Here is a 19,972-nt window from a genome sequence, read left to right as displayed (position 1 = left end):
ACAATCACATCACTGTGCCGTGCCGTCCCACAAACCGTAGCGAAGCCCCTTCGGGCTCCGTTCTGCACACAGAGCTGTGCCAGGGGGATGGAGCGATGCCGAGCGGGAGCAGCCGTGCCCAGGTGTGCGGCTCCGCAACGCCGCGGCTGCTCAAGACGAGCTGGGAGGCAGCACCAAAGCCAACCTGCTGGCGAGAGCTTGGGAGCTGGAAGGGGCCCACAGAGGGTGGGGCATAGCTCAGGGACCCCAGCGATGCCTTCAGCCTTCGTGCCAACGCTTCAGGTGTTTCCAGAGCAAAGAGAAGCGGCACTGGGGTCCCGTCCGTTAGCGTTACCCAAAGGAACGAGGCTCCGGCACGGGCTGCTGCGGGCCCTGGGAGGAGGGGAGAGATGGACGGCAGAGAAAGGGAAGGAAAGAAGGAGCCGTACGAGGAAGGAAGCAGCAAATGTTAAATCAGTGACTCATGGCGCGGAATGACTAATCACGTCAAAGAGCAGCTCGCTCGGGGCACGGACTCGGTGCCGAAAGCCGGCTGGAGACCGCGGAACGCCGCCGTACCCGGCGGCCGGAGCACTCCGGTGCGTTCCTCGCGTGCGGTGCGGGCCGGGCCGCGCCGTACCTCATCCCCACCGGGCACCGCTGACCCACTTTCCGCCCGCCCCACGCGGGCCGCGCTCCTCCCGCACGCTGCCCCGTCCCGTCCCGTGAGCGCGGGGCGGGGCCGGGCGGTGCGGGCGGCCGCCGGTGGCAGCGGGGCGGGGGGAGGAGCGCGCCTGTGCAGTGCCGGGAGGCCGGGCTCTGCCCGCCGCCGCGTTACACAACCGGCCGCCGCCGCCGGCCGCTCCCGCGAGTCCCGCCGCAGCGCTCCGGCAGCCCGCACCGCCCCATGCCGTGCGTCCCGCGGGGGCAGCGCGCCGGGGCCGGGCATGGCACTGAGAGCGGCTCCGGAACGCGCGTCCTCCTCCCGGACGGTACGTACCCCGCGGGACCGGCGGGTCCCCGTGTCGCGAGGGGTGAGCTCCGCTTGGCCCCGTTTTCTCCCGACGTCCACCGGCGGTCTCGGCGAAGTTTCGGGGAGGTGGGAGGTTTCCAGCGCAACTTAACGCCGGAGTCGCAGTTGCCAAAAAGCGGTGCGGGATTGGGGCTGCGGGATGCGTTCGCTGCGAGCTGCCGTCCGCTCCATCGGAGTTTCCTCGTTCTGCCGTGAATTTCGGTCGCTTTGGGTACGCGTTCCTCTGAAAATACGGTGGAGAACTGAGGACCGTAATAAGCCAGGTTGGAAAGTTCCGCCTCTCGACGGGGGCCTTGGAGAAGCGTTCGGTTTGACGAAGCGTTTCCGTGAGCATTCGGGGGCATTTGAGAGCTCCCGGTGCGATTCGGCCGCGAGTTCGGTTTGCGAGAGATAAGTCCGAGCCGCGGGCTTGGACGGCAGAAAGTACGGGCGAGCGGAGCTGGGCTGGGAGCGGAGCGCGTCCCTCCCGCTCACGGTGCGCGGTGGAGAACCGCCGACGGCACCGAAGGCTCCGTCCGGTGCCTTTAGGATGCGCAGGGAGAGCCGCTCAGGTGCTGTGCCCGGCCGGGCTGCCCCGTGTGTCCGGAGATTCGCTGTGCGAGGAGTTGATTTGTTTTTAGCAGAATGACGGCTCCTCTGTGTCCTTAATTTGCTGGATCGCTGCTCACCGACTCCCAGCGTGTGGATACGGGAGCTTGCCTTAAAGGAGCAGCGTCTGTAGCTTTGCACGCTCTTCATAGGTCCTACGAGTGCTGTCTGAGCAGCGGCTGTTTCACGAGGATGCAGTGTGCACCCCTCGTTTTCGATATAGTGCAACACCACGTGGCGTTTTGTTGGGAGACTTCTCCCGTCGTGTGTCGGCAATGTGGGGTGGAGGAGCAGAGCATGCTGAGAGCGTGGAGGGGCCCCGGCACTGCCCAGCTGCTGTGCCATGGCACCCAGGGGAGGCTGTATGGACGAGAGGCAGCAGCACCTCTTGTGCTGAGCACGTGTTCACTGCTGGGTCCTGAAAGCTTTTCTGGATGGTGTTACTGGAAAAAGGAAGATGGCTGTAAGAGTGTTATTTGTGTTCTTCCGTTCGCTCTGAGCGGTGGGTTGGGATTATTTGATCTGGAGGAAAAATAGAATTGGTTCGAATATTTTTTGGTAGACGATGAAGTTCGGTAATGTTTGGCAGTAAGACCTGCAATGGCTCCTCTTTCTTCACTGCTCCGTTTATGTCTCGTGTTATTTCACTGGTTAAAGACACCTTGAGCACTCAAAAATAGCTCAGGGTTAAAAGTAATAAGTGAGTATATCTTAATTAAGTCACATCATGTTGGAAGCAGCATTAGATTTCAGAGATATTGACGTCGAATCCAACTTCTGTTCATCAGTAATATCAGAAAATGGTGCCTTGTCCTTACAGTTTGGAAGCAGGGCTTGCGTACGCACACAACTCATGTTGTTTTGGCCTGAATTATGCAGCTGCCCAAGAATGGTGCAAAGGGTTTGATGCTGAATAGCTCTCCCTTCGCACTGGAGGGATGAGCTGTGTGCCTGTAGCAGAGTGCTGAGCCCTAGCCATGCTGGGGTACTTAGGGAGCCTCGGGAATATCATCTTTAACCAAAGTAGTAAAATCAAAATAGCGTGGAACAGTACTGTTGGTATTAAAGTGATCTGTCTCTCTGTTCGGCACACCCCTCCTGTTTCCTTGTTGTTGTGTGCAGCCCGTGGCCCTGTGCCATGCCAGCCACCAAAGCTTCATTGCCTCGGCCCCTGAGCCCTGCAGTGAGCCCCAGGTGGTGGCACAGCCCCGTCCAGCTGTGTCTGCAGCAAGCCCTGCCACCTCGGGGCCACCGAGTTCGGTCAGAACGCAGGGCACGTGCAATTCATGAGTGAGCTCAACCTACTTCACGTTCCATGATTGGCTTTGACCTTGCCTACACAGGGGGATTACACCGGTTGACCCCACGTCCGTTTTTAAAGTGGTTTGATTAACCTGGTGTGACCTTGCGCACGGGTGTTCTTATTTTGGCACAAATGAACTTATTTTGGTTTAACCAAAACCTGTCTTTTGTCAGCATCGGCGGAACTGAAATAAGCCGTGCCCAAACTGAAAGGAGAACTTGTACATGACACAACCTGCACGTGAAAGCGGGGCCTTCTGTGGGATCTGGAGCAGAGTGTGGTGCTCAATAAATCTGTAGGAGATCAGCAGCTATCTGTGGCCAAGTTAATAAACAAAATCAACAGCAAAACAAAAGTCAAACCAAGAAAAACTGAAACATCATGGTGAGACAACAGAAGGAGTCCCAGTGATCTCAGCTCTGGAAAACCAAAAGCAGTGTGCCAGGCTTGCAGCCAGGCTGTGCTGGGGCTCCTCAGCTGCAGAGAGGGGAAGTGTTTGCATCCTGTACACACAGTCCCAACACAGCCAAAAAACTGAAAAGTGATGCAGGGAACTCTAGGCCTGATGGCTTGAATGCAGTAGTACGTGGTGTCTCATGACGTGTTTTGTAGGAAAGAATAATTAGACGTGGAAATAATGAGGAAGAGGAATAAACTGCAGCGAGATTTTATCAAAGATTGATTGTGGCAGACTAATCTAACATCTTTTTTATGTAACAGATTTCTTAGGTGGGGTAATGCAGGAATGTGATTTATGTAGAGCCAAGCACTTGATACCATGCCCCACACGACAAGGTTGGTTAAAATGAAGGTGGTGGCTCGGTGTGAAAGCTGAATGGTGGAGATGGAGCTGGCCAGTCAGAAGGTATCCAAATAAAGCTATATGAATGGAGAGCGGTGCTCGCAGAGCCTGGGAGGAATGAGGAGAATGAGCATACAGTGCTGCTGCTTTGGGTCCTGCAGCACAGGGGGGCACAGGGAGCTCGGGGAGGTGGGGTCCGTACGGAACAGCACCGGGCTGTCAGAGGAAAGGAATTTAGTTGACTTTGTTGATGGGAGTGATAGAATGACATGACATTTAATAGCACCGGGTGCAAAGCTGTGCCAGGTTTTGCTCATATAGACCAACAAGAATTTCCAGTGTGAAGCAGAGCTCACCGTGACGGGGACAGGAGGGAGGGATGCGTGGCACCGGCTGGTCGGGGCTGGCTGTGAGCAGGCAGTGGGACACTGCTGCTGGGGACACCAGTGCCATTTGTGGGTGTCTAAGGACAGGCACGGGGCAGATTGCAGCAAGTGTAGTTTTATCCTTGTGCAAGAGCTTTCTGCTGCTGGTGGGGGAACCGAGTGGGATCTCACGTAGCTCTGGAAACAACAGACGTTTTCTGGGCAGGAAAATGTTAAATTAGAACAGTAGGAGGGCTAGATGTGGTCACGCTGACGTGCTCTCTACTGTATGACGTGAGAGTTAAACAGCTTAATTTGTTTAGCTCTGCCCAATTGAACAAATGAGGGGATGGGTTACACAAAGTCTTTTTACGCACAGCTTGGGACTCGATAGCAAGGAGGAGGAAAACCTGTGTGAGTCAAAAGCTAGCAACCACACAAGATTAAATTGTGTAAGTTGGTCGTGAATAAATTTGAATGGGAAATTAGAAGAAAGCTTCCAACTACCTAAGGATTGAAGTTGTGTAATGGTCTTTCAATTAGAGTGGTTTTGAGATAGATCTTGATAATATTATGAAGGAGATTACACAGTTAAACTGGACAGATAGAGTTCCTGGAGATAGGAAATTAAGTTTGCAGAATTAGTCCTTTGGTCTCCGCTATATTTGTATCTTAAATGTGATGTTGCAAGGAGAGTGGCCCTGGTTTTGTTTGTAGAGCTACATCAGCCCCATGCATCGTGGCTTCTGCTGCATTCTTGGGAGCTGGGGTCGACTTGCTCATGGGGTGAGCTGTAACTTTGTTGTGTGGTGTGAGGATGTGTTCTGAGGCTCCTGGTGGAAGGCTGAAGAGATGCCGTCATTTTAGCCCTAACAGCGCTGGTTCCTGAGGCTGGAGAGCTGATCTTGATGTCCCCACTGCTCCCTTGCTACTTGATGCTCCTAAGATGTGTTGCAAAGCTGGACTTACAGTGCGCTCTGCCCTGCTGCTGATCAGAGTAAAGTGCTGTAAACTGTGCAGAAAAAGAAAGAATAGGAGGATGCTGGCCATTAGGGATGAGGTAGTATTTTTAACAGGACAGTTTTGTTATAGGAAAGTTGATGAATAATAATGTGCATTTTGTTACGTTTTCTTCTTACAAGAAAAAGAGAAAGAAAGGGAAAAATAAAAGACAGATAGCAAGCAGGCAAGGAAGAAGGAAAACAGCTTGGCGTAGCCTGGAGCGGAGATCCCGTACCTGATAGGCTGCCTGTTAAGAGAAATCGAAATATGGAAAAATGACAGTGCACATGAGGATAACACTGAGATTGCAGACAAGGAAGCGTACTTACCCAACTGCGTGGAGCTGCTGAAATGCGTTGGATCATCTGACCATGCCTTGTATTCTTAGCAAACACGATTGTATAATTGATTAATTTGCCGACTTCGCTGTAGCGCAGCGCTATGGTAACTGAGAGGCACCCCAAGCATTGGCTGTGCTTTAGGCGAGCAGCAGCTCAGCACCACGCAGCCGTGCACGCCCTCTCCCCAGGTGGGACGGGCAGAGAATTTGGAAAGTAGAGGTGTGAGAGCCCAAGGGTTGAGGTAAGGACGTCCTCTGGCTGTTCTGGGTTGGCTGTCCTGGTTCTATCCCCACATGGAGCTGGGCGTCCTTGGCTCTGTGTAAGCGCTGCTCTGCCACAACTAAAACAGCAGTGCATTATCACTGCTACCTTCATCAAAAATGCAAAACACTGCATCATACAAGCCTCTGCGAAGAACATTAACTCTCCCTCAGCCAAAACCATGACAACACTGTCCCAGAGAGCACAGTAAAATGCGCCTGTCCTTGGGAAGGAGGCAGGGAGTAGCTGGAGGTGGCAGGTACTCGTGGGATGCTTGGGGCCGTGCAGGAGGTGTCTGTGGCCATCAGCTGCCCTCTGCAGAGCACGTGGGCCTGGAACAGCTGACAGAGCAGGGGACCCTGCTGGTCCTGAGCACCCTAAGCAGTCTGCAGCATTGGTGTCAGCAGCCACCATCCACGCTGCCCTCAGCCCTGGCTCTAGGCAGGGATTTAGGCAGGCCTCTCTTGTCCTCGTGGCAGTGTGACATCTGGCACTTAGGCCGGACCTCTTTCCCCACCATTATTGTTCCCTCTGCCCTGTAAGTGATGTGTAAGTCAATGTGAGGTGCTTTGCTGGTTGCCAGGCATAGACAGGTCGATTAACTGATTGACTAATAGCTAAATGCAGAGATATTTGTAGGTGTGTTTATTCTTGTTTACAAACTGCCTGAGCCTAAGCAAGATTTTCAAGTGTGTAGCAATGGCAGGAATCATATCCATAAAAATGCTACTCTCCTCTCTTGCTTCATCCGTTCAGCCCACAAACACATGCATACACACATGCGTAAAATAAATTAATAAGGTTTGTTTGTTCTCTTCTGGGCTCAGCCTACTTTAATCTGACTTTATCTCACAGCTCAGCATGGCACATTGCTTCAGGAACATAAAGTTTTGACCACAGGCACCCTACTGGGTAAACCATTTTTTGGAGAAATAAATGAGCAATAGATGAGCTGATAACAGTTCCCTTGCCATTAATTGTTTTGCATGCACATGGCAGCACTTTGTGAAGGCTTTCAAGCAAAGAAAGAGGCTGTATCTGAAAGGGCTGGGCTGACTGGCCCCACGGAGGCAAGGACTGAGCTCTCATTTCTGTCTGCGCAGTAAGTGCCAGTCCCAGAGTACGTCTTTATGGGCTGAGGAGGATGCAGTGTGTTTGGCCCCATGTTGGCTTGTTGCAGCAACCAGCAATTAGAGAGGCAGTAATAGCTGGGGAGGTGACAGCCGCGCTGAGGAAGTGTGGCTGTAAACCTGTTTGTCCCGTCTCCAAGCGCAACGTGTGCATCCACGATTTACAGTAAATTAGAAGTACTCTGATCAAATTGTTTCTAATCACGTTTTATTAAGTGATGTATTAAGTAAGTGCTTGCATTAAGTGAGTCACATGCAGCAAAGAGGCAGGCTTTTGGTCGGCCCCGCTACTGCTGGGTATGTGGAAGAGGAGTGCCCATGGTTTGCTTTTCACTCAGAACAATTGGAACAGCTTCATTCAGGGCAGGCTCCCAATGGAAGGGGCGCAGTAGGAAGTTTTAACAAAACAAATGCTTTGTGCTAATTTTAACACCTACGTTTTCTATTTAATCTTGCTTATTGCAGGGAGCGGAGCCTCGTCATTTAGTGGAGACAGTGAGTCAACGCAGAAAAAGTGAGCTACTGTATTTTCTTTCTGTCAGAAGCTCTGGGGTTGGCCTCCCGCATGGCAGCAGCGATACGGAGCTGGGTAGTGCAGAGGGGATATGTGCCAGTCCTGGGACGCAGCTCTCACTGCTCCTTCTGCCTTCATGAAGCTCGCTGCCTTTCTTAGCTGGGCACCTTCCACCTCTGCTTCTTCTGCTGCCTGTGTCTCACTGTGAATGGAGCAGAAGTCTGTGACTGAGAGAAGTTTGCACAATTCAGGAACCCTTGCTGAAAACACTGTTATTTGGGGAGATCTTGTGCCATTCTGGTTTTCTATCTGGAAATTATTCAGTTTGGAAGGAGAGTGTGCCAGAAGAGTAGGAAAGCAAATGTAACTGCAACAGTCCTGGTGTAGGGTCCATACAGGGCAATGATCTTGTGCCTGAAATGGGAGAAAATGAAGCACAGAGGACTAAAATTGGTACTGAAACACTTGGAAACAAAGGCTGGGTCAGAACTTCATCTTGCAGAACACTGTTTAGAATGTGGAGCTGGATTCCCTGAGTGTATGTATTCCTAGCTAAAAATGCAGCTAGTAGAGCAGTCCAGATCTGGAGTCTTTGGCTGATTTGATGGTTGATAGCAGGCTGTTGTGACTAGAGGACAATCTCTGTTTTCTCTCCAGGGATGGAAAAATAATAACTCGAAAGAAGATGACAACTTTTGTGTTTTTGTTTTTATTTTTATTTTTGAAGGAAAGCATATAAATATTAATAAGCGATCCAGCTGGAATAGCATCTTTCTTAAAAGTTGTCATTAGCGATTGTGTATTGTATTAATGTGAACTTGATTGCACAGCAAGTAAAATTTTGTAAATATAAATCATCTTATTCCCAAAGCTACCGTACTGAGAGACTGAGCTGGGATTTTTCAATGTAGTCAGTTTGTGTTGTTCAAACAAGATGTATCAGTGAACAAATCGGACGATGAGCTGCTTGACATAGAAGGCATAGTGCTTATTTGCTGCGTCTTGAAGTCCTCAGAGAGATGAATTGTCAGTCTAATCTTCTTTGAATTGTGTTTGAAATCTACTTTTTATGAGGCATTTCTATCTGTGCCAGACTTTACTGCTGAGACAGATACATAGACTGTTTCTGTTTGACCTACAGCTCCTCAAGGTCAAACAGAAAAAAAATGCAGACAAATTTCCTTCCCTTATTTTTATTTGTTTCCTTGACCGTGAAATAAAATTTGTAGCGATCATTGGTGTTGCTGAAAGTGTTTTTCTGACCTGGTTGCCATCATCAGACCTGACTACTGGCACAACCAACATGCAGTACCAGTGGGACCAAAGTACCAATAGTGTTTTGTCTGTGGCATCTTCAGTGCAGCGCTGAGGAGCTCTGCAGTTGACTTGAGAAGGTCTTTACAGTACTGGAGAGCGTGGAGTTTAGGGGCACTCCAATGAATACTTTCTTTTCCTTCATTTTTATAAGTCTTTGAGATAGAATTACTGCGGAAAAGAGGATTGCTGGCTTAATTAAATGAGAATAACCAAGCATTAGTTTTCTCCCTGTGTTTCTAACAGTGCCATGGCTTTGAGAGTCTGCTCATAGAACAGCAGAAGTGTGGCATTTTTAGGTTGGTGCCTTTTCTGTCGCAAATGTCATGTGTTATTAAGGAATCATCTCAGTCAGCTTTACTAGCAGCTGATATTCCTCCTAGCCTTGTAACGCTTGCAATATCTTCAATCTGAAGAAAGCCCCGATAAGGAAATTGTGCTGGAAGGAGGACATGCAATGCCAGTCTGGCAGAGCAGGATTGTTCTTCTGCATGGAGAAAGCAAACAGCTGTGAGATATTAAAAACTTATGACAGGTACAGATAGATAATTCCCAAGATAATTCCACATCAAGCTCTGCTCCAGCTTCTGTCTCCTGACAGGCTTCTGAAGCCCTGGGTCATGAGGTTGGAGAGAGCTGTGGGCTGGTGGTGTCATCCTCACCTGGCGGTGCAGGTCTTCCCCAGCACAGCCTGTCATCGCCCTTCCATTAAGGATGACTGTTACTGAAACATTAACATTCATGTCAGGACTAGAGATGGATCAGCACAGGCTGAAATCATTGTCAGGAACAGATGTGAGATACCTAATCAGTTATTTCCTAAGGAAAATGAGTTTGATTGCGTGAATAGTTGTAAATATTTCATTCAGCAGTTCAGCTACTACAGCAGTGGTAAACAAGCTTCCGCCGCTGATGAGAAGCGTTTTGTGATACTGCATTTGATTTCTCATTCATGTACACTTCGGCATCAGAGGAAGCAGCACGGGTCCTTGGGCCGCTCCCCACGGCAGCCCAGCTGTGTGCAGGGCCTGCACGTTTTGCCACTTGGGCGCGATCATGGCACAGGTTTCAGTGTCAGCATGAAGGCAACCGTCTGAGACCCAAGTGTCGCTCCGGGCCTGGCCCCACGCTGGCCCGCTCTGGTGCTGGTCTGTGTGCTGTAGTGAGCATGGCCACTGCTGCTGCGGTAATTAAGCAGTAATTAAGGACACGGCTTTAATTTTGTGAGTGGTTGCCACTTCTCACTTACTGACAGCAAAAGTAAATTGAGCTGGAAGGAACGTTCACACTAGGAAGGATGAGATCCCTGCGAGCTTACAGGGAGTTTTACTGCTGCTGGGAGGAGGAGAAGGAAGGAGGAAGCTTTTGTTTTTCTCTCTGCCTAACCGAATGTTTTCCCCACTTGAGTTTAGTCTAAACCACTGTGAAACTGGCTCATGGTCTGTAGGAGACGTACATGACAGCAGCGCACAAAGAGGGAGGCTGTGAGTACAGATGATATTTGCCTCTCCAACACAGTGTGAAATCCTGAGGAAACTGGGACTGCTAGCTAAAGGTCACAGATGTTTTTAACTTCTGCAGCTGGCTTCATGCCGCCGCATAAGTGTTCGTCAGGGTCGTGCCGGCCTTGGTGGCATTACGTGGTCCGATTGGCACAGAAACAAGATCCCCTTTAACCTGTGTGGTTTGTGGGCACGTGCATTGTTTCTTTCCATCAGCTGGTTCTGATGTTTATCTTCCCAGCCAGCCTGATTTGAGTGCATTAAACGTTGCGGACGCTGCTGGTCTGTGTGGTTTGAAGTGCTTTGCTCTTCATATATGTTCTGCGTGCTCACACCGTTATTATAATCATTATAGAGCACTTTGTTGTCCAGAAGAAACACATGTGCCTAATTTCATGGACTCATCCTTCTGGGACGTTTCCAGACCTGTCCCACATCCTCCCCCCTGCCAGGGGAGAGGAATCCCTGCCAGCCTGCAGGTAACGAGAGACTGTGTGCAATCCAGCGGAGGCAGAGCATCAGTGTCTGCCCTGCTGTAGCATCAGGATCACAGCGTGGGTCAGACCAAGCCTCTTGGAAGGTCAGCAGCAGGCACACATCAGTTTGATCCCTTCCTCTCCCCCAGAGTCTCTGTGTTTACTCAAATCTTTTTTGCTCGTTTTCTGGGAGGGACCCATCTTTCCTGGTCTTAAAGAGTTTAAAGAAAAAGATCTCCAAGAGAATCCCCAAAGCGAAGTGGACGTTCGGCCGTGCTGAGTCATAGTATGTTATTTTGGCTGATTATCCAGCCAGCTATGTAAAAAAAACTGCAAGGGAAAAAATGTGTGTGACTATCTTATCTGTGTGACAGAATGAGGACTTGGGTCTTTGTGCATAATATGTGTAACAATAATGACCCAGAATTAAAGTGCTCCAGTGGCTGTCGTATTTGTAGTCTAAAAATGGGTAGCAAGTAATAAGAGAGAGAGAAATGTTGGTGTGTATCCTTTCCTTTTGTCTCTCATTGCAGAAGTTCTGCTTTCTGGTTGTATTTCAGTGCACATTTGCAGTACTGTGCACAATGAGGAAGATGGTTGCAGTTAATTGTTCAAACGTTCTTTCATTCCCAAAGCTTTCAGAACAAATCACATCTTTTGAGGAGATAGTTCAGGAGTGACGTGGGCAAGATATCGCGAAAGAGAATGTTGGATGTGAAGTTAAATGTGACTCAGAGAAGAGAAAGAGAAGGTGTGGAGGTTGTTCTAAAGAGCCAGCTATATTATTAGCACTTCCAGTCGTACGTGGCAGCAGTTCTTCTTAAAAAATACGTGTAAGCTTCAAGAACTCAAATTCATCCTTGGTGTAATCACAGTGGAATTACAGTTGGATCAGCAGCTTTGCTGGTTCCGAAGTCTTCTAGCAGTACTGAGCACAAATGTGACCGATGAGCATTACTTGGTCCAATATGCTTTTACTGGCTGTGTTTATCATCCGTCCTGTCTTCTTCTCAGTAAACAAGGAGAAAGCCTGGTAGCCACAGAAAATACTTTGCAACTTACAGACCAAGTGGGGCAATTATTAGCTATTTTCAGCTCAAAAGAGCTGCTCTTAAAGCTAGATGAAGCACAAATGTGTATCACAGAATCACAGAACTGTAGGGGTTGGAAGGGACCTCCAGAGATCATCCAGTCCAGCACCCCGGCCAAAGCAGCTCCCCAGACCAGGCTGAGCAGTTGGGCGTCCACGAGGGTCTTGAACATCTCCAGTCCGGGCAGCCTGTTCCAGTGCTCCACCATTGCACAGTGAAGAAGTTGTTCTTCGGGACCCCGTTGGCAGCCGTGTTGTGTTTGTATGCAGAAGGTAAAACATGGGTGGAAAATTACCACTTCAGGACAACTGTGAGGTGTTTTGAAAACTCTGAGTAATGAGGTGAGTTTTCTCACAATAATGCTCGTGTCCAGTGCTTAATCATACACGTGGAACAATTGGGCTCAGACCTTACGAAAAGTGTTTACTTACTCGGCTCCAAGTCGCAGGCCAAGAAATAACTTGATCGGATTAGTCGGGGTTGAATAGGAACAGCAGCAAATAGAATCAAATGAGTGTGAACGGTGCCGCTGTACTCTGCATTAGAAGAATATCTGCCAGCTGCCGTTGCAGGGCATAATCCTGCAAGATGCTGACGCCTCCGGTTCCCGTTCCCCAAGGGAGCAGGCGGGGCTGCTCCGGCATGCGGTTCCCATCACTCACCTGAGTGAGTTTTTTTTCTCTGGACTCCTTCTTTTCCCCCTTACATAAAAGTCGGCTCTTTTGTACCTCCTGTCTTCGGAAAGGCTCCCGGCGCTTGCAGGGATGGGGTGCGTGGCTGGTTATTCTCAGCCGCAAGATTACAGCGATGGCAGCAGCAAGGTCAGTGGGGCATGAACACAGCTCAGCTGGAGAGCAGATGTGAGCAGATCATTGAAGGGAAACAGCTGAAATTCTCGGAGCCAAATGAGGATAAGACAAAATTCTGAAATGTGAGCGCTTTGTTTAAATTGCTTTTGACTTATGCACATTATACCTGGAACACCGCAGAACTGAACACACTGAGAGGGGAAAGAAGTTTCTTACACTTGAACTTGGATGCGTGGAGCCAGAGATACAAAATGAGGTCAGTTAGCTCAGCTGCAGCGAATCCTTTGATATTCATTTAATGGATAAGTAGATAAAACTCTAAGCAAGCTTGCATGCGAGACTTTGAATTTAAACTACTAAAGCTCTTTATAATTTTCTCGCAGATCTCTCACGTAGGGCAGCAGCACTGCTCAGATAACTGGTGCCACTCCACTCCTGCTGCCGGAGCACTGCGTGGCCCCAGGGCTGCTCTGTCCTTCCCCAGCACCAAGCACTGCAGAGAGGTGGGCTGGCCCTGGGAAACACACTTGGGTTGGAGATTTGGGCTGAAGTGGATAAGATCAGCAGCTGAATTTTCCTCTTCTGCTGGGAGGCTTTCGATCTAGTTTAGACCTATCTCTAATCCTTTTGTCACTGTATTTCCTTTTTTTTTCTTCTTTTTTTTTGAATAGCTTCCTTATGTATTGAGTTCCAGAAATTCCAGGCTGGTGATACACATGAAAAACAGATTGCAACAGAGAGCAGATTAAATTACTCAGGTCTAGGATTACTGAAGCAGAACTTTTTTTTTGTATTTTTTTTTCCTTCGTGTTGTTTTATAAGGGAAGGAGAATCTCTATTTTTGTTTTAACTGGAGGGAGTTTGGGGTCAGTGAGCTCTCCCCTCCTACTGCTCGCTCACTCAGCGGTCACCTCAGGGAAAAATAACGAACTGTTGTGTTGGCTTTTTTTCCCTCCTTCATTTGAAAATCGGTTCTTATCAGTGCTGCATATTTAAGGGAGTTGTAAGACTGCAGCCTGTTGCTTTGGGAAGCTTTTTTTAGGAGGGAAGGCTTGACTGAGTGCCAGTAGACAGGGCTAATCGTCAGGACATCTGGATTCACTTCTTAACTCTGCTGCCTGACCTTGGCCAATGATTTAGGTCAAGCTTTTCCAAAATGTGCCTTGTTTGTAGGTGCTTGTGCTAGCTTTCAGCATTACTGACAATTAGGCTGTAGCTGTGTTTACTGTTTCAAATCCAACTTCTCTAAACTGGCACACTCTTAAGAAGAGACAGAAGTGAAATGTGTGCCCTTGTTTCCTCGCTTGTACAACAGTGACAATTGTGTTTATAGACTGCACTGTAAAAAGCAGTAGAGGGGAAATGGAATGGCAGCAAACCACTTGCCTAGTGTCAGAAAAGTAGATATGTCTAATAGAAAATCCCATGGAGCTGAACTAGACTTCCAAGGTCTCCCACTGGTCATCTGGCACCACCTCGTTTGTTCGTCAGGGAGGTGGTAATCCATCTTACCTTCACAAGCAATGGGAAGATACGTTACTTCCACAGCTCTTCGAACTCCAAGAGCGGTCGGTTTCTGGAACAGGCTGCCCAAGGAGGTGGTGGAGTCTCCGTCCCTGGGGGTGTTCAAGAGATGTTTAGACGTTGTACTGAGGAACGTGGTTCAGTGGGCAATACTGGTGGTAGGCGGATGGTTAAACTGGATGACCTTAGAGGTCTTTTCCAACCTTGGTGATTCTGTGATTCTGAGGTCTGCTGCGGTTGCTGTCAGGCTTTGGAGCGAGCTGAGCATCTGTAGGACAATGGCCAAGGAATTGCTGTGTGTAGGAAGAAGGCTTTCTGTTGTGAAGGAAGGTCTTCCAGTCCACAAACAGCTACTGCTCTTTGCTGGTCCTGCAGCCTGTGAGCAGATGGACTGGAAGTCAAGTCATGCAGCCCCTTTTTCACCTCACTGGAGCAGTCTGGAAGTGTGGTCCTGGAACCAACAAGGACCCACTCCTGGCCCATAGGAAGGCTTCTGCTTTTATTCTGCAAGGCAAGCAGCCCTCAGGCCTCACTGTTATTTTTTTCATCATTAGTTCAACCTCCAGCACAAAGCCCAAACGCTCATCCTCACACCTGTACCATCCTCCATCACTTGAAGCACATTTTGAATATAAGACTGAGAAATACAAAGGAACTGAAAATGAATGTATCGAGCAGAAAAGGAGAACAGCTAAGGACATGGATGCTTCTCATCTTGTTTGTCGAACTGGTGGTTGCTGGGGGCTGGCCTCTTTCTGGTAGAAATATATTTAGGTTGACTGGGTCGCTCCCAGCCTTATAGATTTGTAGATTCTGATTTCCTTTACTGTGTGATGATTGCGTTTATTCTGTGAGCAGGGAGAGCACAAGACCTAACAGAAGATTGTTCAATGGCATATAAACTTTATGTTAGCTTGGGAGGAGTTTCACCCGTAGTAAAGAAAGCAGTGTCATAGAATGGTTTGGGTCGGAGGGGACCTTTAAGATCATCTGTTTCCAACCCCCTGCTATAGGCAGGGATACGTCCCACTAGAGCAGGTTGCTCACAGCTCCATCCAGCGTGGAAATCCAATTGATAGTTAAGGGAAACATATCCAAACAGACAGTGTTAACGTGTTGGTCCTAGTGCCTACATAGCTGCCAAAACTGAGTCCAAATGTGAAGAAGTCAGGGAAGTTTGCTCTGAATCTATGCTGAGTGAAGCCCTGACCATACCCAGAATCTGAGCTAAGGACCAGATGTTGCCCATCTTGCTTAAGCTGCAAAGTCGAGGTGCTTTCTGTTCTTAGCTTGTTGGAGCTGCCTTTTTCATTGCTGAAATTTGCTGGGTTAACAGAAGCACACACGCACACAGTTGTTATCTTTTGTGATTTGCCAGATAAGTGAATAAGATGGAAGTGCCCCCATATGTCTTTGTGTTTGTGCATCCCCATGGGCCCTTGCACCATCAGGAGCAGACAAAAACAAAACCAGAACTTCCAGAAATCGCATGTTTTCTTGAAATTTTGGAGAACATTCTGTTCAAAAGACTTCTGGTTGGGAGATTTCAGTCTTGTTGCCTCTTTGTCTCCATGTGCCTTTCCTGGAAATGGTTGTATGAGAACATGTCTCAATTTCTGCCAGAGGACTCGTTGTGGACAACTGCCTTTGCTGCTGTTCCACACCAGGGCAAACTGTCTTTGTCTTACTGTCTGAGCATTCAGGTCTGGAAGTACGAATGAGCCAGGTGTGTTAGCGACGTATTGATGTTATGGGTGAGATGCATGGTCATCATTTCCTAGTGCAGCAGACATTTACCTTTCCAGTACTAACTGCAGATAAACACAGGTACTCACCCAAGACTGCAGAGATGCTATTTGCATACTTGATTTTATCCTCCCCCGCTAATGGCAGTGGAATTGTGGTTTCGTGCAGCTGGGGTTGTGAAGGGGCAGTCCTGCCCTCGGCCGTGTTTTGAGAATTTTAAGAGGCTATTAGACAAATTGATAGAATTAATTAAATACACGCTCTTCTTGTTACCGAAACCATGGAGACATTTTAAGTAGTCTTCTCCGGTGTTGTATTTTTCGCCTTCGAGGCTTCGCAAATTGCTGGAACAGAACAAAGTTGGCTGGCTATTTTCTCCAGGATCCGACAAAAATCCTAGAGAACACGATGTTCCAGTAATCATCTCTTCTTTTCAAGTGTCTGTTCGTGTTTTTAATCTCTCTCCCCTTTGTCAGAAGACAGCATATCCTAGTTAAGAAAAAAACACAAAACCCATAGAAAACCCACATCAGCATTGTTCCTCCCTGTATCTTTCCTTTTGCTTTGTTTCTGTGCTGAATCACGGTGTTCTGATACAGCCTTCTTTGTGGTGTAACTGTTTTGTGTAATCCATTTTCTTTGTGCTCCTGTTGGCTTCTGCCTGAAACTGTTGCTGCTACAATCAACGTAGTCATAAATCTGTCACGGGTAACAAGCTAAATGCAGAGCTCAGTGCAGCAGGGAAGGGTATCTGCATCAAGGTGCTGCAGTTACAGGGTGGGCAGAAAAGGTCCCCTGCTGACAGGTGAATAGAAGGTGACACAGAATTTTTGGGTCTCATAAATCCGCCACCACTCCCTTGTTCTGGTTTCTGCAGGGATGCTGTATGACAATACAGGCAGAGATGGAAAATGGAAGTGCATGGAAGAGATCTGGGGATTAGGGGGTGTCCAACAGACAGGACTGTGTGGTGTGGGAGCCAGCTGTGCTGAGGAGGCACCGACGTGCTCCCTGCTGGTGTGGTCCCCAAAGCAGCAGTCTTAAAATAGCTGGAGAGCTGTGTGTGCCTTGGGCCTGGGCAAACCTGAGGCTCGCACCACCAGGCAGCTTGGCAGGACTGAGGGCGTCACGGTGTTCTCTTTTGAATCGTAGTTGTCATTAAGGTTGGAAAAGACCAATAAGATCACCTCTTCCAGACAACAGCCCACCCCCAACAAGACACTGCCTATGTCCCTCACTGCCACATCTCCATCACCGTCTTGAACACCTTCAGGGACGGTGACTCCACCGTCTCTCTGGGCAGCCTGTGCCAATCCTCAGTGCTCTTTCAGAGAAGGAATTTATCCTTATATCCAACCTGAACCTGAAGCAACTTAGAAGCATTGCCTCTCATCCTATCTCTAGTTAAGAGCAGCAACCGACCCTGCCTCACCACAAACTCCATTTAGCAAGCTGGGGAGTGCAGTGAGGTCCCCCCTGAGCATCCTCTGCTCCACACTGACCAATCCAAGCTCCCTCAGCCACCACCCATCAGAACTGTGCTCCAGAGCCCTCACAGCTCTGCTGCCCATCTCTGGACACGCTCCGGGGCCTCCACAGCTGGACTGCAGTGAGGTGCCCGGCACTGCACACAGCACTCAGTACTGAGAGAGAGAAGCCAGGACACGAAGAGGAGAAAAGCAATGGGAAGGCAAAGATGACAGATAAGGAATGAGGAGGTGGAGAGAAACCACTTTTGAGAAAGATGGCATTCCCAGAAAGCTGCAGCATTCCCTGGTGCAGTGGGTGAGTGGCTGGGCAGTGCAAGAGCGCAGCATCTATGCAAAGCAGCCAAAAACATTCAGATGGTTTTTCAAATGTCATTTACATTAGCATCCTATAATTGAATCAGTAACACTTTACTGAAAAGGTTAAATTCCGCCTCTTAAAAATTAAATCAGCTGTTCAGCTGTTAGCTGCAGCCATGCCCTCCCAGTGCCTCTGGAAGAATGGAGCATTGACATATTGACATATAAATCGTCTTGCCATTAACTCTCCCATTTATGGCTACGTTGTGCTGCAAAGCACTGCTTCTTGTCATTGAGAGATCTCTGCTGAATGCATTGCGTGTAAAATCTGTGGAATTCACGAGTGTGACACCTTCTCATGATTAAAATACTTCTTATGCTGTACATTAGAATGAAAGTATTGAGTATGAGAGTATTTTTAACCAGTATGAGAGTATATTTACTTGATATAGCTGGAAAAAGCGATGCAGTTCGCTGGAATAAGGGCTAATTTTGGGTAACTGGTGAAAGCTCCCAGTCATGAAGGAATTGGCAGCATCGCTCTCACCGAGCAGTCCTTGCCTTGCAAGTGGTGTAGCCAAAGCTTTAACATTAAAGCACTGATATGAGCTGTTGGCTTCAGGGCATAATTCTTCCTAATCCTATATTCCCTAGGATACCTGTCCTCAAGGTAGCATGAAAGTTCTGATGTTTTACAGCTACCTGATAAATAAACGTTTTCTTTACTTGACATGTTGCAGTTGTAGATAGCTCCTGAAGTCAATGAGCTCTGCAAAGCAAAGAGTTAAAAACCATTCTCTATTCTATTCTCAGTTTCATGACAGTTATGCCATAGTGTTGTGGAAAGGATGAAGCAGCACTTCAGCTTTTGGGTGTGTGTCTGAGCGCTCCACTGTCTCGTTAAGGCTGTTGTATACCACTGCCCTTTCTGTAATCCTGGCAACAACTTTAAATACGGTGATATTTGAAAAGTCTGAAACGCAGCTTGCCCTTAAAATGCTCTGAGTGTTGTTTGAGACATTCTGTACAACTTTTTCCCTCCTCAGAGGGTGGATGCATTTCTTGATGGCAATACTGCACATCACCTGTCATAGGCAGCACAGGAAAGGCTGCTGGCAGTACTACAGGTGTCCTCTCTTGTTCAAAAGCTTGTCTGGAGAGTTCAGGAGTCCTCACCGATTGCTGCAGGAGAGGATTTTCAGGAGGCAATAAATAAATTTTGATCCCTCTGGTTAATACAGTTAAGGTCAAAGAGATTCTATCTGCAGCTATTTGAAATACTCTTAGCATGCAGACACAGTGCTGTCGGTAGTGCTAAGTGCCTTACCTTGCTGAGGAGTGTATACAGCCCTTATGAAACTATTCTTAAGTATTCTGGTTACTATATTTAGTGCTGGCTCATAACAAGACAAAAAGCACTTAGCTAAATGTAGTCCTGAAGTGCTTAATCCGGCTAAGAATATTTTGTCCTTAGGTGTCTCCTGCTGAGACTTTTTATAGCTCACCATCCTGCTGCATCATGCAAAAAGCTTGTCCACACGTTTGGGCCTGTGACTTCTTTTATGGCCATTTATTGTGTCTGAGCCTGGGCTGCCACTGACCAGGGACATGGCTCACCCAGGAAAGATGCAGGGCAGCCTTATCACCTCCTACCTTCATTGGCCATGCTCAGTGGGATGCAGCAGCTCTGCTGGAGACCAAGGAACTGGAGCCCCGCTCCTCGTTTAGGTTTGGTGAACGCTAGCCAGATCCCGTCCAGTTCCTGGCAGCTTCCAGTTGTGAGACGGGCAACAGGCAAGGCAGTGGGGGAGGATTCTATGCAAAGCTTTACTCTCTGAACCCAGAATGAATCCTTTTGTTTGACTCAGTTTTTGCATTGAGAGTGGTGAGACACTGGAACAGGTTGCCCAGAGGAGGTGTGGATGCCCAGTGCCCGGAAGCACTCAGGGCCAGGCTGGATGGGGCTGTGAGCAACCTGCTGCAGTGGGAGGAGTCCCTGCCTACAGCTGGGGTTGGACCCAGGGGAGGTCCCTTCCGACCCAAACCATTCAATGATTCTGTGCTTAGGGCTGTGTATGAGAAGTGTTTTCTGAAAAGTTATAATAAATCTGTTAGTGTAGATCCACGTATTTTTTTTTAATATAACTCATTGCTTTAAAAAGAATATTCTTTTCAGCTCCGTATATTAGCACTTAGTAAGAGTTAGCAAAACTTCCATGTGGGTCATCCTTCTGGAGGAGAAAGTGATATAATCTTGAAAAAATCGCACTGACCGTGAAAAGCAGTGGCCAAGATAGGAATTTCAGTCATAATGTAGGTCAATAGGATAGCAAATAAGATCACATGCTCCTTTTGAACTGGAATAGAAGCTTGTAATTTGACCGGCGTAAGGCTGCTGTGAGACG

The 19,972-nt window shown here is 48.4% G+C and overlaps 1 protein-coding gene across 1 annotated transcript in view; it reads left to right on the top strand.

The window, feature by feature from the left end:
• The first annotated feature begins 827 nt into the window (after positions 1-827).
• The window catches only part of PASD1 (PAS domain containing repressor 1), a 41,234-nt gene continuing 22,089 nt past the window's right edge, over positions 828-19,972 (top strand). Inside the window, exon 1 of the mRNA XM_065729697.1 lies at positions 828-971. The gene's annotated coding sequence lies outside the window, so the exon portion shown is untranslated. The remainder of the gene's footprint in view (positions 972-19,972) is intronic.

This window comes from Cyrtonyx montezumae, unplaced genomic scaffold (genome assembly GCF_038088225.1).
Source record: "Cyrtonyx montezumae isolate F1298 unplaced genomic scaffold, pur_monq_1.0 scaffold_11, whole genome shotgun sequence".
In the NCBI taxonomy this organism is placed as follows: domain Eukaryota; kingdom Metazoa; phylum Chordata; class Aves; order Galliformes; family Odontophoridae; genus Cyrtonyx; species Cyrtonyx montezumae.
Note: the sequence above shows the minus strand (reverse complement) of the source record. Positions and strands in the feature narration are given on the sequence as shown.